Source organism: Suricata suricatta, chromosome 3, assembly GCF_006229205.1.
Source record: "Suricata suricatta isolate VVHF042 chromosome 3, meerkat_22Aug2017_6uvM2_HiC, whole genome shotgun sequence".
Taxonomy (NCBI): Eukaryota; Metazoa; Chordata; class Mammalia; order Carnivora; family Herpestidae; genus Suricata; species Suricata suricatta.
The window spans coordinates 130,830,479-130,848,826 of record NC_043702.1 but is presented as its reverse complement, the minus strand read 5'-3'; the positions used below and the strand labels follow the sequence as shown (position 1 = coordinate 130,848,826).

The window sequence follows — 18,348 nt, the reverse complement described above, 5'->3', positions numbered from 1 at the left end:
AAGGTAGCTACTTTTTTGCATGGACCTCAAGTATATTATAGTATAGAGGTGGACTTTAAGGAAAGGTATTAAGCAGGCTGTGTTTTAGCTTATGGGCAAGTAACAAATTGTATCATTTATCTTGAATGTATCATAGATAAGCTGCTATATAACGATTGCCACTTCAGATAGCTGTGAAATTAGGTGATTAACTAGTTGTTACTTAACCTTCTAATTTCTGTATAAGTCTAATTACATGAAATAGAAGTTGGGGTTCTGACTTTTTACTTTGCTTATCCATTTGGAGTGTCATTGTAACTACTGTATTGTAAATGACGGAAAATAATTGCATATTTAAAAAAAATAGTGTTATATTCTAAAAAAAAAAAAATAAAGTCACCAAAAAAAAAAAAAGTTAATTGTATCCAGAGCCCTGAGTCAGTGATACTTGGGAAAGCACATGAAGTGAGGGGTGTGTGTGAATGAAGCAGGGTCTTGTCTAGCATGATGCAACAGCCATGTTAGCTCTCCTGCAGTGGAAAGGTGGGTGGCAGACCAAATTAAGTCAGAGCCACCAGGTACCTTGTCCTCCTTACCTTTGACTGCTGGAAAAATTGGGAAGGATATTGGGTCTTCTGTTCCATGTAGCTTGGGGTTCCAGCCAATTTCATGTCAACTGTACAGGACACGGTAACTGCTGCATATATGTGGGTTATACCAGCTTGTGGTCAGTGACAGCGACACTTTAGTCTCTGTTTCACTGGGCTCTTCTGTCACCAAGGAAAGACCTTTCTGTTTGCTAAAAATTACCAGGCAAGTTAGCCAGCTCCTGGAGGAGGAGGTAGAGTTAAACTGGCTAAGAGTAGAGTCTCCAGAGGGTGACTCGGGTTTGGCTTCTCTTGACTCCAGAGCCTATTTTCTGTTTACCAGGGGATTAATCATGGTTTCCAAATCGGTCTGCCAGGACGCCAGCATGACTGGTTAAAGAAAGCAGAGGTGCTGAGTTTGGGATTTTTCCATGCCGCGGTCAGTGATTTTCATCAGGAAAATGAGGGGATGGTATTCCTCCTTTATAGCCTCCCAGTGAGTTATTGAGGGTCCTGTAACTCATCTGATGCTGGTCACTTGTCTCAGAATAAATTTACCAGATTTATAGCATCTGAGGTGAGATGCGTGACTTCTTTCTTTTTTGGTCAGCATAAGAGTGAATTTCTGGTGGGTGCCTGGGTGCCTCAGTTCGTTAAGCGGCCGACTTCGGCTCAGGTCATGATCTCGCCGTTCATGAGCTTGAGCCCCGCATTGGGCTCTGCACTGACAGCTCAGAGCCTGAAGCCTGCTTCAGATTCTGTGTGTCTTCTCTCTCTGCCCATCCCTGCTCACTCTCTGTCTCTCAAAAATAAACAAACATTAAAAAAAATTAAAAAAAAAGTGAATTCGTAGTGTTTGATTAACCAGATTTGGTAGATATATGATTTAATTCAACATGGCAACTATTTAATAAATAACTACCATGTGCTATGCTATAGAAGCCTAAAGCTGGTATTTATAGGATTATCAGGGAGGGTTTGGAAATATGTAGAAAATAAATAAATAAGTGAAGGAATGAATGAATAAAAACATACATATATACATAAATCTTTAGTCCTGATAATGGGGTTTCAACCTTTTTGCTATACTCATTACAACCCTTTTAGGATATGATTTTTCATCATATTCATAAATAAACAATGCATCAACATCATACCTTCTTGTGTTTGACAGTGAGAAGAAGGGAGGGAAAAAGACAGGGAGAAGTCTTTTTAGAAGCAGAAATGGTCTTGCTTTCATTTGTTGGGCTGCCTACCCTAGGAGGTGGTATGGTTGTTTTGGACTGTTACTCCTTCTGCAGATACTCAGATCCTGTTTTCCCACTGAGGCCAAAGAAGCTCTTGAAAACACCACAGATGATTTTCACACAGAGAACTTGTTTTTCCATTAGCTGAGATTACTTTAAGTAATTTGTGATAATTATACTTCAGGATTTACTATATAGGTGTTTATCCTTATATTGACAAGAATAACCTCTAGCTGGGGAAAGTTGTGTCAGTCTTACAAAAGAATTATGTTGTGAAGTAGACTGGTAAAAAGAAATATGTGACAGGTCTGTTAGGATTTTTTTTTTGCTTTATCAATTTTTCTTTCAGAATAGTAAAACGATAATTAGGATAAAGAAATAGCTTGCTGTATTATAACATTGTGACTTGGGTCCTGATTAATTTGCATCCCTTCAACTGTTTGCTTTATATACTTTTGCATTTATAACACATAAGGACCAACATGCTATATGCAATGATAAGAATGTAGCAGGCAGGTAGATAGACAGAAACAATAAAGTGCTCTTGCTAACTTAGTCTCTAAACTCCACGGATGCCTGAAATCCCACTTACTCCAAAGTGTTAGGCATAGGCTCTTTCAACAGTATTTTGTGCATATATTCCAGACAGTGATATTACCTCAAGGAGCGCTAATCAGCAGGAAATGTGGCATATTTGAGGAGCATGTATCTACCTTTTCTGACACCTTTTCTCTGTGTCATTAATCTGGCACTTGTTATTGGGCAAGAATGGTGATAACCAAAGTCCATTCAATATTCTCCACTGACAAGATAGAGAAGAAAGAGCTACAAAGGTAAATATTGGGATAATCATTCTTAGACTCTCTTCTGGATCTGACTTATGTTTGCAGAAATCAAGCACACCAGCAAGTGAGTTCAAAACTGGCACATAAACCTGAATTCCTGAACCTGGGATTGAGAGTTAAAGGGTCTAGATTCCAACCATTCTGTAGACTTCCTGAACCATGGGCCTCTTTGATGACCAAGAGAAGAGAGGATGGGATTACATCGAAGTTAGAAGCTCCTGGGATGTTCCTTAGAAGCTATAAACTGGGTGTTTTAATCAGGCTCTTTGGAAAAGCTTTGAGAGTTGCCTGCGGTAGAGGCAGTGTTCATGGGGACAATAAATAGTAATATTCAGTTAAGGCAAAACCTTTTAAAAATATTTTGAAGAGGCACCTGGGTGGTTCAATTGCTTGAGTGTCTGACTCTTGGTTTTGGCTCAGGTCATGATCCCAGGGTCATGGAACTGAGGCTCATGCTTTAGATTCTCTCTAGGGGTGCCTGGGTGGCTCAGTTGGTTGGCTAAGCATCTGACTTCAGCTCAGGTGATGAACTCAAGGTTTGTGAGTTTGAGCCCCCTGTCAAGCTCTGTGCTGATAGCTCAGAACCTGGGGCCTGTTTCAGATTCTGTCTCCCTCTCTCTCTCTGTCCCTCCCCCACTTGTGCTTTGTCCCCGACTCTCTAAAGAATAAACATAAAAAAAAAAAGATTCTCTCACTCTCTCCCCCCACCCCTCTCCCCTACTCTTGCTCTCTCTCTAGAATAAAATAAAGAAATTAAAAAAATTTTTTAAAAATCTTTTTGAAATCTAGAGTTGAGGGGTGACTGGGTGGCTCAGTCAGTTAAGCGTCCGGCTTCGGCTCAGGTCATGATCTCACGATTTGTGGATTCGAGCCCTGCATCAAGCTCTGTGCTGACAGCTAGCTCAGAGCCTGCAGCCTGCTTCAGATTCTGTATCTCCCTCTTTTTATGCCCCTCCCTGCTCGCGCTCTCTGTGTCTCTCAAAAATAAATTAGAAAAAACATTAAAAATGTAAAAAATGAAATCTAGAGTTGAAAAGGCTTTAAAGGTCATCTGACTCACCTCCCCATCTGCCCTAAGAACTCCTCTATAGCATCTCTCAAGAGTTGTCCACTTCCTGCTCGACCACCTATCATGATGCTGAATGTATCTAAATATATATTTTGGTAGTAGCCTTTCTAGGCATATTTACATATTCCACTCACATATTTATAATCTTTTAGCAATATCCCCTTCAATGTGGTAGCCAAGTAAACTTTTCCTTCTAGATTTCCCTACTTTTGTGCAAAAGTGTATATTAGATACTAAAGAAAGAGTACAGGGTTGAATAAAGAATAGAATCCTGGCTTTAAGGACATTTCAGTTTAGTGAAAGAATTTAGGCAGAGATACACTTTGCCTGGGAAGAATAATCAGGGAAATTTCAGAGAAGAGACTGTGAGCTAAGTCTTAAAGTGTAGGTAAAATTTGGAAAGACTTTTCCAAGAATGGCCTAGAAAGTAAGCAGAATTCTATCACATGGGGAAATAATGCAGTAGAATTTAGATTACTTGCTTAAGGACTCTATTTCCAAGAAGACAGCAGGAGGGAGCTTTCCATTAAAGGACTTGCTTTGGGAATGTAGATTAGTGCACCCTTTGATTTTTTTCAAAGATGGTGTTAGTCGTTCTCTTTTTCAACAGAAGGTTCCTACTAAACCAGATTTCCTGTCCCCAGAGTGATCTTCTACTGAATAAAGAAAGTAAATAGAATTCCAGAAAGCAACCTTAAACCATACTTATTTTTGAAAAAAATATCCAAAGGATACACTTTTAAAGGAACTTTTATTCAGAAAAAAACTATTTTCAAAAAAAGGAACACAAAAGGCAAGTAGCCCAGATTTTGTCCTATAGAATACAAAGATTATCCGAGAGGGAGAGCCTTGGCATACTCACATAGCAGAGGTTTGAAGTCTGAGGGTTTTTGATTTGCATTCCCTGGATGTGCTATTTGGGTTACTCACTGCCTCAAAGTAAGCTCTTTTGTTCGTCTCCCCCTTCTCTGGGCTAGTCCAGACTCAGCTCTGCTGTGTCTGGGTTTGCTTACTGAGCACGGAGGAGGGATATGGTCAGTGGCTAACCCTCAGGATAGAAAGCCGTCTCTTCCACCACTGACTCATAAAGTGACTGGGCCAGCTCACTTCCCCTTCTGATGTTTCTATTCCTTTGTGTATAAGGGAGCCACAGAAATCTTCACTTCATTCCGTGGAAACAAATGTATTTGTGAGTGTCATTTGAGAGGAGAATGGAAGGGAGAGTAGGCAAGGCACAGAAACACTTTCAGTTCTGTTACTGTTGCGCCAGCAGCACCCATGGGGTATTCCACCATGGATAAATACCAGCTTTCTCAATGTTGGCTTGTTTATTGCAGGGTAAAAACAAAATCATGGGCTAACCAACTCACATCCCTGTGTTGACTCACTTCCTTACCTTTCTCCTAGCTGCTCGGGCAATAGGGCTAGTTGCCAGAGGGCTTATTTTGCCTTCCCCAAGCAGCACTGGTGTTTTGTCATTGAATTCAGTGCACAAGGTAGACTTTTATTCTTCTACAGACACAGAGGTGCATTGCTTTAAGCTGTGGACTATTTATAGGACGAGTTTGGTAAATATTAAATATTTGCAAACAAATCAGATTTCTCCCTTAGTTGGAGATATTATTCCAGAAGAGTTTCTTCTTTGTTTTGAGTTGACTTCTCAGCCCAGCAAACTGGGAAGAACATAGGAATAAGAAATAAATTAAGCTACTTATTCTGGTTGTGCCCCTAATTAGCCATGTGACTTTGGGCAAATGGCACTCTAAAGTTCCACTAGTTTATGACCTGGCCATGTGGGGTCTCAGTTTTGCTATTTCTAATATTCCAGATTCAGATTAGGTGATTTTTATGGTCTAAATGTGGAATTCTTTAACAATTTCAGAAACCTACGATACTGTTGCTTTAAATGTCATGTTTTTAGGCTTAAGGAATTTATAGCGACAATATTCTACTTTTGAGAACTGATTTGAAAGATGAACATATGAAGGTTAAACAAAAGTATGTTTTATAAGCAGGATTCTTATTTAAAATTATAACTTGTTTTTTCTAGCAGAATATTGGACTATATATGTCTAGCAGTTTGGTAAATATTCAGTGTAACGTGGCCCTGCTTAGCTCTGTAGTCCTCAGACTTCTCTCTGTACTCAGGTCCTTAGTGATTTGTACACCTGTGGCTTTGGATACCATCTATTCATTGATTCCAATAGATTTACAGATCCTGCTCAGGTTTCTCTCCCAAAATCCAGGCTCATATTCTGCCATGGGTGACATTCTCATTTGGATTTCTAGTAGATATCTCAGACTCAAGGTTACAACATGGAATGCCGGATCTTCCCTGCCTCCCAAATTGCCCCCACCCCCCTGCCTTCCTCCATCACAGTCCACAGCAACTCAGACCTTCTGCTTGCTCATGCTACAGTTTTCTTGTCATCCTTACCGCCTCTCTTTCTGTCGCAATCCACTAAGTGCAACCTAATTGGTCTCCCCACTTTCTGCTTTTGTTCACTTATGAATCATTTCCCAAACAGTAGCTAGTGCGATCCAGTTACAAACAAAGTCAGAAATTGTGTCACTGCTCTGCCCAAAGCTCTTTAACCCATCTGAGTTAGTAATTGATTTTTGGTCACTCAGAGCACAAGCAGAAACTCAGGATACTCTGGTATCCTTTTTTATTTTATCTCTGCTTCTCTTCCATGGCTTCCTAGGCCCTACCATATCACTCTCCTTGCTACCCTGGAGCTTTCCAAATGTGTTCGTCCCAGAGGCCCTTGCATTTGCTCTTTCCTATCCTGTGATGTTCTTTCTGTAGACATCCTCACGGTACACTGCCTTGCTTCCTTCAGGTTTTTGTTCAAATGTTTTATTCTTATTGCATTCTTCCCTGAACTGCCTCTGTGCCCTGCCCCCTGATTTTCCCTATCACCTTTCTCTACCTTTTTTCTCCATAATTCTTGTCATCACATAATACAGGGTTTCTGCACCTTGGCACTGTTGGCACTTTGGAATAATTCTTTGTTGCTCTGTGCTCTGTGTAGGGTGTTTAGCAGTGTCATTGGCTTCTTACCCACTAAATACTAGCAACCCTCTTGTTTTCTTCCCAGTTGTGACCACCCAAATTTTCTCCAATTGCTAAATGTCTCCTGGGGAGCAAAATCATCTCTGATTGAGAAACACTGATCTAATACAATATATAATTTACCTATTTATTTACCTCCCTTTCCCACCATTAGAATATAATCTTAAGGAGAACAGGAATTTGTGTCTCTGTTGTTGGCTGTGGTAATTCGAGCACCCTGAATAGAGCCCTATGCCTAGTAAGTGCTTAGCAAATATTTAATGAATGAATGAATAAATGAGATGGGCTCCTGACCTGTCCCTCTGTCCTCATTAAGCTGTAATCATCCTGGCCTTTCTTCTGCCTCTTGTACATCCTGAGCTCATTCTCATCTTCCTGTCATTTTCTTTCAGTTCCTGCTTCTGGAAAGCTGTATCCACAAGTCATCACATGGTGGACTCCAGCTTGTTACTCAAGTCCCTACTCAAATATCTCTTTCTCAGACAAGCCTTCCCTGATCACCCTATCCGACATGACTCTCCTTGCCTGCAGAGTGACTCTGTATCATGTTACTGTGATTTTGTTTCTTTGTTACATTTATATCCGAAATTGTTTGTTTCATATATTTTGAATTATTCTTTGTTTACATGGTGAATTTCTGTCTTTCTTTCTTAAAAGAATGCTCTCTGAGCCCTCACCCTTATCTGCCTTATTTATCATGGCAGCCCCATAGTTAGAACAGTTCTAGGCCCATAGTTTATGTGCTGATTGAATGAATAAGCCTATTTCCCAGGCAATTTCAGCACGGAGTAGATTCTCAGTATTTAGGAGTTAAGGGTAGTGTCTGTTGCAAAGAATAGAATCCATTTTAGCTGGCTTAAGCAGAAAGGGATTAGCTACAGCATATGGCTTACAAAACCCCTGAGAGGGCTGAAGAAACAGCCTCCAGGTTGAGCTTTCAAGAACAACCTGGAAAGCCACATACTGCCTGGACCACCAAGGGGGAGACTGCTCTTTGTTCAGGAGACCTCTCTCCCGTGGAACCAGCTGAGATGCCAGCTGCTGGCTCTGACACCAAACCATCACTGTCAGGATCACAAAGCTAGCATGAGAAGATCAGCCCTATCAGGAGCTGTCGCGATCAGGAAACTGCCCCAGAAAACCCGGATACCGCCACCTCAGCGCTGGCCAAAAGACAGAGCAAAATGTCCTCCAGCTCGATTGATCTTCCAGCTTTTGTGCCAGTACTTCTCATTAGTGGAACCAGTTAAAACTAAAACTTTGGCTGCTGGGAGGTCTGGGAGATGTAGCTTTTCACTTTTCAGTCTCAGAAACACAAGAAGGCACTTTGGAAGGAGGTGTGAGTCAACGCTGAGGGCCAGTCAACCTATAACCCAGGTGTGGTGGTAAGTAAGGTAGGGTGGAGAGACAAGTGATAAAAAGTCCATGAATCTTCACGTTTGTATCTGCCGGGCAGTAATGTCACACTGAAAACCGGCCAAATAGTTGAGAGTCTTTTGTACATGGATAGGGTTCACAACTTCAGGAGTAATTACTTTTCCCCAAGGATGCGGTAGCGTGTTTGTGACTGTGAATAGCGTCACCATCCTTAAGCATCAGACTCAGACAAGCCAAGCTCAATAAAGCTATGATCCGAGATCTCCTGGAGGGCTGACCTGTTTATACCTTACAGCTCGAAAAGTGTGAGACTGCTCAGCTATGTCTTTCATAGCTCGCCATGTACATTTATTTCCAGGTTAGGGCAGTGGTTAAACCCAAGTCATGGAAAAGGCTTAAATTGCACAGAATCTCAGGTTGGCAGTTTTCGTGTTGGCTAAGCAACTTGATTTTTCTTTATTATTTGAGATCCATGAGTGTATTTATTTGAATAAATCTATTTTTATAAAATATACTGTGTACATTAACCATCTCACACAAGGCAGTGAATATATATATGCATTATTGAATTCATTTTATTAGAAGAATAAAGCCCACAGATTCTTTTTATTTTTAACTTTACACCTGCATGCTTTCTAATATTTAAAGCCTCATTGCAGTGATAGGTGTGATTGGTTTATCTGTTTTACACACTTAAAAATATAACTTTAAATAGAATCAGTGTGAAGTGATTACTGGCAATCCCTTGCTCAGCTAAATGCAGAAACATAGAAAAACCTGCGCGAAATTTTAGAGTATGCTTTTAAGAATGATTTGATCACATTTAGGAAACTTAAAATTCTCCAACTTTTAGATTCTTCCTTTTAAGTACTTCACACTTAAAGATAGCTTAAGAATGTCTTCCATTCTTTCAATTTTTTGTGTGAAGGACTTTTTCAACAGCTACTCTTTTTGAGTACCTTCTGTATACTAGGCCTTGAGCACTCATTTAATCCCCATAGCTTCCCTTTGAGGTGTAGATATTATTTCTGTTGTGCTACTGTGGACACTGAGGCTCAGAGAAATTGCTTATTCAAAGACACCTGGCTACAAAAAGGCAGAGCTGGGATTGCAATCTGCGGTTTGACTGTGTATCTCCCCAACTCCAAAGCTTACTCTTTCTTCTGCGACATTTATTTATGCACTCACACATTTACTCATTTATTCTGTTAATGCTGCTGTAGTGGTTACTATGGGCCAGGCACGTACTGTTTGCTGGGATTAAAATGATAAAATAATTCCCTGCCTGCGTGAAGCTGAGAATGGCCACTCTCTCCAGGTTAGTTCCTTGTTCAAGATTTGTAGATGAGGATTAACTTCCCGCAAATACAGAAAAGAATGTAAAGATTCCTTTTTTTTGTTTCGTATAGGAGATGACCATTTTATAAGTATTCCCATGTGAATGAATATTAAAATTGATTGCCAGCCCTAGGTTATATGTGTTTGCCTAGAGTCCTTGATGACTTCAAGATTAATGAAGCACAGAAATTAATTAGAGAGGCTGAAACTCCAGAAATCCCTGGTGAGGAAAAGAAGGTTTATCTGATTTTTATATGAGGCAGAAGCAACAACGGAAATTGAGTTCCTGTCACGAAGGATCACATATTCAAGACATGGTTTAATAATGTTTTCCGGGGTGCTAGCAGCCTGAGCACATTGGAAAATCCTGCCAAATTCCTGAGTACCACCAGCCATCAACTAGAAATGACAGGACGTACTATGTGTGTCCGGACTTAAATGCCTAGAGGGTCCAGTTGGCTGTGTACTGGGTGTGGAGGGACATGTCTATTAACAGGTGGGAATATTCTTCACTTCCACACACAAGAATGTTTTCTCCTGTTGATAGGTCTTTCATTTTGCCCCTTCTGAGAGACACGTAGATCTAGGGAACATTTCACTTGCTAATTTACCATAAGAAATACAACAGCCCAGTCAGGGTAGTAATGAGTGGCTGGTGTTCAGCCCCATGCAGGGGGGAGTAGTATGGAGTGCCAAGGCCTGTGGGACCCTAAAAATAACATGACTTATCTAATGGGGCAGCAGTTACTCAGCTCCTGTTGACTGTTGTCATGAAAGAGGGCATTTCATTTTTTAAAGAGAAGCCAGAAATCATGATTTTTCTGTGAAAAATTGGCAACTGAAAAAAAGCCCCAAACTTCTTGGGCCAACATATTTATTTTTTTAATGTTTATTTTCTTTTTTATTTTGAGAGAGAGAGAGAGAGAGAACGAACACATGTAGGTGCACAAGTGGGGAAAGGGCAGAGAGAGAGAGATGGAGAGAGAGAATCCCAAGTAGGCTCCATACTGTCAGCACAGAGTCTGATGCGGGGCTTGATTTCGCGAAGTGTGAGATCATGACCTAAGCCGAAATCAAGAGTTGGACACTTAACCAACTGAGCCACCTAGGGGCCCAATAGGCCAACATTTTAATTGGGCTATCAATCATCCTCATTTGTCTGGGTATTTCAGGGCTAAAATGGGGAGAGTTCTGGGAAAACCAGGATGGTCGGTCCTTTTAGAATGAAGAAAACATCTCTGTAGGCTGAATAAAATCTGCAGGTCATCAGTTTGTGACCTCCGATGAATAGCACAGCAAGCTAGAATAGGGTTCACGGGGTCACATTTTCAAAGGAGGGCAAGATATTTGATGAATAGAGGAGGACGACATATACAGGAACTAGAGATGTACAATTATTCACTTCTGTTCTCATGGTTCTTTTAGGATGGCTATGAGCAGATTAGAAACTCCTGTAATAAAGGATTGCAATGCTATAGTGTTCTTTTTTTTCAGCTGTTTGTCCTGAAATTTGTTCAACCAAGGAATCCAGTGGGGGAGAAAGCTCTTTCTTGGAGAGTGGGAGATTGAGAGTGGAAGGAAGAGACTGTGTTCTCTAAAAGAACACAGACAATCAAAGGACATGTTGGAAGGTTATCTAGAAGTGTCTTGGGTTAGACTGTTTTTATCCTATGTAAGTTTTGTAACTGTAATTTTAAGGGTTAGTTTTTCACAAGCTTTTTTTTTTTTTTTTAACATTTTGGGCAGGCATTTCAGAATCTTACTGTGGAAAGGAAACTTAAACACCATGTGGTCCAAAACTTCCAATATTGGGGAAACTGAGGTCCAGTGGCTCATAGCTAGTTAGGGGCAGAATGGTTCAACCTGAATCTGTTTGGAATGGTGTAGATGGGTGCCAACAGCATGATAAAGGAAGGCAACCCAGCTTCTCTATGTCACACTTCCAGCCATTAAGGAAGTTTCATGGTACAAAGAAACAACCATTAAAATTTAAAAACAGGGATGCCTGGGTGGCTCAGTTGGTTGAGCATTGGGCTTCAGTTCAGGTCATGGTCTCATGATTCGTGAGTTTGAGCCTGGCATTGGGGTCTGTGCTGACAGTTCAGAGTCAGGAGCCTGCTTTGGATTCTGTGTCTCCCTCTCCATCTGCCCCTCCCCAACTCGTGTTCTCTCTCTCTCTGTCTCAAAACTAAATAAACATTAAAAAAAATTAAAATCTAAAAATAAGAGAAGTCATTTCATATACTGCCTTTTGTTAATGAAATTAAACAATAATGAATCACTGAATGCTCATATTTTTGAAACTCAGCAAATTGTTTTAAGATGAAGGACAGTGAGATAGGAGAATCCCCTATCAAAACATCTACTCGATTGTATCTTGGTCATTTCATGTGGGCAGCACACATTTCAAACTAAAAACCTATGATTTGCAAAGCATACAAAGGAAGTTAAAAAAAATCTTTCCAACCATTATTATATACTAGCATATATTTAGCTTCATTCTTCAGTCCTGAATGCATCACTTCTTCATGATAGAATTTGCTTTGAAGTCTGAGAATGAGCCCTGTGGTGAGGATATGCCCCCAGGCCCGTATGGAGCCAGAAGAAACAAGGCTGATTTTTATCTTATTACACTGGCATCTTGGAGCAGCCGAATAACTTACCGGTCATATTTACAGTCACAAAGAGTAAGCTCCAAAGATTCACTAATTCCTTGTTTGAATAATTAGAATCTCCTTGCTTCCTTTTGGGCCAAAACGAAATACATGGTTCATCTTTGGCACCTGTTTGTGTAAATTCCTCAGAATCTTAGAATAGGATAGAGATGATGGCCCAATAGCATGAATGTGAACAGACCACATAGGCCAGCCTAAATTCCTTGCAGACTCTAAGAATGTTCTAGAGGTTGGAAATCAGTGGTCATATTGTCTTTATTGTGGGTAGATTCCATGTAGATGTAAGCCACTTTAATATAAGCTTGGTGATAGATCAGGGTCAGAATGATTTGATATGGGAGGCTAACACTTAACAATGAGTTATTTGGCTAACGACCATACCCACAGCTGCCCCAGCACTTACCATTCCTCTCCTGATTAGATCCAGGAGGGCAGTGACAAGGAAGAGGTATGTTAATTCTTGATAACCATTTGGGGGTTGATGAAATAGGAGGAGTCTACAAAATACAATTATAAAACATTGTTTGGGTGTCCAGGCCAGATTTTCTTCCAGGGCAAATTTCTGAGGGGGTGGTTTGGGTACTCTATTTCAGGGGCAAATGCCAGAAGTATTACTGCTGTGGTGTGTGTGTGGAAGCCCAATGCAACAAACATTATTATCTGACATGATTTCTGAGGGACAGGAATTTGGGAATGGCTTAGCTGGTATTTCTGGCTTATGGTCTCACATGAGGCTGCAGCATAAGGGTCCGTAGAGCTACAGTCATCTTAAGGCTTGACTGAGGGCTCCAGGGTCTATTTCCAAGATTGTGCATCATTGGCTCAGAATGGCTCATTCACATGGCTATTGTTTGGAGACCTCAGTTCCTTTCATTCTGACTTCAAGCTGTCTGTGGGCCTACTTGAGTGTCTTGATGATAAGGCAATTAGCTGCCCTCAAAGTCAGCAATCTGAGAGAGAAGGTCGGGCTATAATTAGTGTGACTTTTGGATTTGGACTTTTGAGATTTACAGAGTCTTGGAAGGCAGCTGTGCTCACCACTATACCACCAACGCAGAGATTTACAGAGTCTTGGTACCACTGACTTGCTTCATTTCTTCATACCTCTAAAAGTATGGATTTCCCAAAGGTGATTGACCAACTTGCCTTAACACGGGAAGGAAATGAGTTCACACTGGAAGACGTGGAAGGTGGGAGGTGGCTATAGCACTGAAATCAGGAGAAGCCTTTTAAATAAATGACTGTTATGCATTGCTGAAAGCACTGCTAAATTATCTTTTTTTTTTTTTTTTGAGAGAGAGAGAGAGCATGTGAGCAGTGTGGGGCATGGTTAAAGGGGGGGGGGGAGAGAGAGAGAAAATATCTTATGTAGGCTCCACACTCAGTGCAGAACCTGACTTAGGGCTCAGTCTTCGAACCCTAAGATCATGGCTTGAGGTGAGATCAAAAGTTGGGTGCTCAGCTAACCAAGCCACCCAGACACCCCAAATTATCCTTTTTTTAAACATGTAGAATAAAAAGATTTGAGCAAGTGTTTAGCCCAAACCTTTCATTTTAAAGATGGAAGTTGAGGGCATGAGAAGTGAAAGTCTACATAAATATTTGAGTGTTTATATTGAAAAGAGTCATCATCTTTAATTAACCCTTGTGGTGGGTAGATTATAGAGTACAGTATAGATAAACCATCTGTGGACTTTTCCAAGCTCATAACAAAATGTTTACACTCGATGAGCTAGTGATGTGATTAGTGCTTTAATATGACAGAAGATGATCATTTACATGAAGAAAGCCAAGATACTGACTGGCAGTGAAGAAGCCAGAAATGTGATTCTCAGCAACCTTTGAATCATGTGAATTTGAGTGTGGATAAAGGATCAAGATCATAAACCCAATTGTCTCCCACACAAATGGGAGAATAGGTTGTTGGGAAATTGTAAAGAAAGTTTCTTCTTCTAGGCCTCTAAACTTTCAGGAAAAGGAAAGGAAAGCCTTGAGTAACTTACTTCACCTTGCTGAGACCCATTTCCTCTTCTGTCAAATGAGGCTTTTGATAGCAATCTTGTAGGATTATTGTGATGATTAGAAATAATCTACTAAGTGGGTGCTCAAGAAATGGTAGCTGATTATATTATTGTTACTACTATTATTATTATATATTTGTTACTTCAAGGCATTAAGCTCACAACCAATATGCACTCATTCTTACCTAAAACTTTTATTCCCTTGGTTTTCAAAATGACTTTGAAATATCTGAAAGGTGCGGGTCGGAGAAGGCATGATCCTGCAGGCTCTGCAGCCTTGTTAGGTAATGTTTTCCCTGGGGCCATTTGCAGCAGAATTACCTGGTTGTTTGTAAAAAATGCAGATTCTTGGATCCTGCCACAGATCTACTGAGTCAGCATATCTAGGGATGAAACCCTGTAATCTGCATTTTTTTTTAAACATTTATTTGTTTTTGAGAGACAGAACATGAGCAGGGAAGGGCAGAGAGAGAGGGAGACACAGAATCTGAAGCAGGCTCCAGGCTTCGAGCTGATAGCACAGAGCCCAACGTGGGGCTCAAATTCACAAACCATGAGATCATGACCTAGGCTGAAGTCAGATGCTTAATAAACTGAATCACTGAGGCGCCCTGTAATCTGCATTCTGAACAAGCAATCTAGATGATTCTTATGCCCACTAAAATTTGAAAACCACTGTACGAGGTACTTTGGAAACTTTGTGGGGCTCACAGAGGGCAAGGCAGCTGAACTGATCTTGATTAGAAGTTTCCAAATTTCTTTACTATATACTCCCATTTTTTTATGATCCAAATTTTATTTATTTATTTATTTATTTATTTATTTATTTATTTATTTATTTAAATTTTAGAGAAAGAGAGAGAGGGCATGAGTTGGGGAGAGGGGCAGAGCGAGAGAGAGAAAAAAAGAGAGAGAGAATCCCAAGCAGGCTCCATGTTCAGCACAAAGCCCAGCAGGAGGCTCAATCCCACGACCTGAGCCGAAATCAAGAGTTGGATGCTCAACTGACTGAGCCACTTGGTTGCCGCTATGAACTCCCATTAATAAAACCTTTTATATAATGTTATACTAATGTTTATGTATTTATATTTATATATTATTCATAAATTATTTACAGACACCGTGTTAAATATCATATGAATTATGAAACAAAATAGAAAATTTAAAAAGATGACAAAAATATTATGTAAAAATTTTAGTGTTTTTTTCTCATAACCTACTGGATCATATGACATACACTTGGGGATTCAAACTCCCTAACCCGTATACCACTGGCCAAACCAGAAGAGATCACTATGTTTGTGTTTATTGAATTACTTATTAAGTAAGCATTTACAGAATTCCTTCCAAAGACTCCAAGGCCTCCCTGTGAATGATTATCTCCCTCTGTTATATTGAAGCACTAATAACATCACTACCTCACTGTGCACAAGGTTCTGGTGGGTAGAAGGGTTCATCTCCTTCAGGTAGAGTGGTGCTGCATCTAGTTCAAGGCTATATTGAAAGTCACAAAAATATAATTTAACAAAATATTTGGGATTGGAAGAAGGTCCAAGAGTCTTGGTACATCATTAAGAATCCAAGCAACAAAATGAAACAGGTAAATGGCCCTCACTGAATTAGAGCACCCTTTTTGGGAAGGCTGTGTGGTACTGTGGGAAGAACACTGGACTTGGTTTTGGAAGACCACATGTAGGTCCGTGCTTCTTTACTTACTGGCTGTGTGACCTTCTGTAAATCATTTACTCTCCTTGCGCTTCTGTAAACACTCCTTTGTAAGACCAGGATAATTATGCCTTTTCTGCCTACTAGACATAATTGCTAACACAATCAAACTGTTCTTATTTTTGTTAATGATCTTGTGGAATTCCAGGCTTGATCCATCAGCTGTCCATCGGTACCATCTATTGAGTGCCTGATGGATATTCCAAAGTGTCACTAGGTAACTAGAATCTCACTTATCTTGATTGTGCTAGAACAAGCAAGTTTTTATTCTCCTAAATTCAACAGCTGCTCACCTTCTATCTGTGACACTTCTGCACTCACAGAAATGAAGAGAAGTGACTTCAAGGCCTGGCTTTAACATTACGACATTTCATTTCCTTAAGCCTTCATTCCCTAATCTTTAAAATATGATAATGATATTTATCCCCCAAATTATTTTGAGGAATATCTGAGATAATTTATGTGAAGTGCCTGGTGCAATTAAAACAGCATAAAAATTGAATAATGATTATTACTTAAATGGCAAATATAGTAAAGTATTCTTTCAACATTTTGGTAAATAAAAACTGCAACTTGATACATCTGTTCAGAATTGGATTTCACTTGGTGATTCTAAAAAACCAAGTGATTTGACCTTACATCTTTTATATGATTAATCTTTTTATACTGGTTGTTGAGAATGAAATTAAAATATTTCTTTTAACATTAAGGTAGGGAATGAATAATGACCAGCTTGATAGAATGGAATTTTTTACTATGTTTTGGACTATTGTAGATTTGAGAACTACTCCCAAATGAAGACTTAATATTTACCAGACATAGAAATAAAAAGAAAAAATATTTCTAATGTCATAAGATGTAATCATGAAGTAATGAGCCATTAGTTTGTATGTACCACAACAAAGTTCTGATCTTGACTTTTAGACTATGTGGCACAAATTTTACCCTAATATTTAATAACAACAGATTTTTTTCTTGTTACACAAGCTATTGATGTAGCTTAAATGACTCATTAATGACTCATGATGCAATGGACTGGCATTTCCTTCTTCCTTATACTAAGATGATTTGATTATATAGGCACATTTTGGCTGATCACAGCTTACCTTCATAATAGGCCTGCAGCTTAAGAAATGCCCCCAAAGACTGACCAGGACTTATTTCTGAATTAATTTAAATGAAGTTTTTCTAAATGTCCTAATCTTTAAAACAGGGGCTCTTCTATTTCTTGAGTTTGAGACTGATCTTCCATGTTGTAATTTCTCTTGGTATACTACTCTGCTTTCCTATCACTGTAGGCTCATAGTGACATAGAGTATTAGAACAGGAAAGAACCTTTTAGGACTGACTCTGTTCTCTCATTTTTAACATGTGAAAACTATGAGCCAGGCAAGTCAACCATTTTCATCAGCTTCAGAGTAGAGAATAGACTCTAGGTCACAACTCTGAGCTCTCTGTCCATGGTTTATTTTGACCCAACTCACCTTGTTTCAATTTCTCTGACTCCTGACTTATTATTTTTTTGGTTCAGATGTGAAAAGTGTGGGAAAATTAGGTTAAACTGAAACATGATGTTCAATCCCTTCTCTAGAACAAGCTTTGATGTGTGAGTGGAAGCACTGGTATTTCAAGGTTGTCACCGCTGAGGTGTGGCAGATTGGCCATGGACATGCTATTGGATTTGGCTGTACACATCCTATTATATATTTGGCACTGGGCCTCTTATAAACTGCATACAAAATTGTTTCCAATTTTAGTGAATATTCACATTGAGAAATCATGTTTATTTCTCCTTTTGCATTGCAGTGTGACTTTATTCCTTAGTGAATTAATTACACTGCAGCCAAATTCAGGATTTTATATATATTATGTTGATCAATAAATTATATATTAGCCCCCAAAATCATTATTGAGCTTTAGTTGAAGAGAGCTGATCTGATGTCCTAGGAGTTGTAAATATTGTATAGTAATAGTGTATTTCATATTATTGAAACAGAAGATGATATTTAACACAAATACAAGTAAAAAATTTAGCAAAAGAGGCAAGGTAGGTATATGAGTAAAGTGTCAGAATGGTCTAAGACAGGATCCTAGAATCCTGTGTTTATAGAGAAAACTGGTATCATGGAGATTTGGATATACCTCACGAACACAGTTTAGATGTTGGGTAGAATTTCAGGGTAGAAAATTTGTGGACAAAGAAATAATCTCAGAATCAATTATGCATTATTACATATCAAGGAGCAGTGTGAAGTGTGAAGGATCTGAGATTTCTAGAAAAATGTAGGTTGTATCCACTACCTTATTTCTTTAGCCTCTGTACTTAAGTTGCTACTCCTTTACTCTTTTGAAACTTATTTCAGGAAAGTCATCAATGAATTGCAGTTTGCCAACTTTCTTCTTCAAGGA

At 39.5% G+C, this 18,348-nt stretch overlaps 2 long non-coding RNA genes across 5 annotated transcripts in view; one reads left to right on the top strand and one right to left on the bottom strand.

Moving 5' to 3' along the window:
* The window catches only part of LOC115288138, a 12,083-nt gene extending 7,296 nt beyond the window's left edge, over positions 1–4,787 (bottom strand). The window contains exon 1 of one of the 2 annotated variants that reach the window (XR_003906828.1): positions 4,590–4,787. This is a non-coding gene — a long non-coding RNA (uncharacterized LOC115288138). Of the gene's footprint in view, positions 1–575; positions 1,175–4,589 lie in introns of those variants that run through there. The other variant, XR_003906827.1, reaches the window with a different exon arrangement.
* LOC115288137 overlaps positions 1–18,348 on the top strand; it is a 294,944-nt gene that overhangs the window by 2,139 nt on the left and 274,457 nt on the right. For 2 of the 3 annotated variants that reach the window (XR_003906825.1, XR_003906824.1), the window contains exon 1: positions 16,086–16,156. The exons of the other annotated variant lie outside the window; for it this stretch is intronic. This is a non-coding gene — a long non-coding RNA (uncharacterized LOC115288137). Of the gene's footprint in view, positions 1–16,085; positions 16,157–18,348 lie in introns of those variants that run through there. 3 annotated transcript variants of the gene reach the window in all.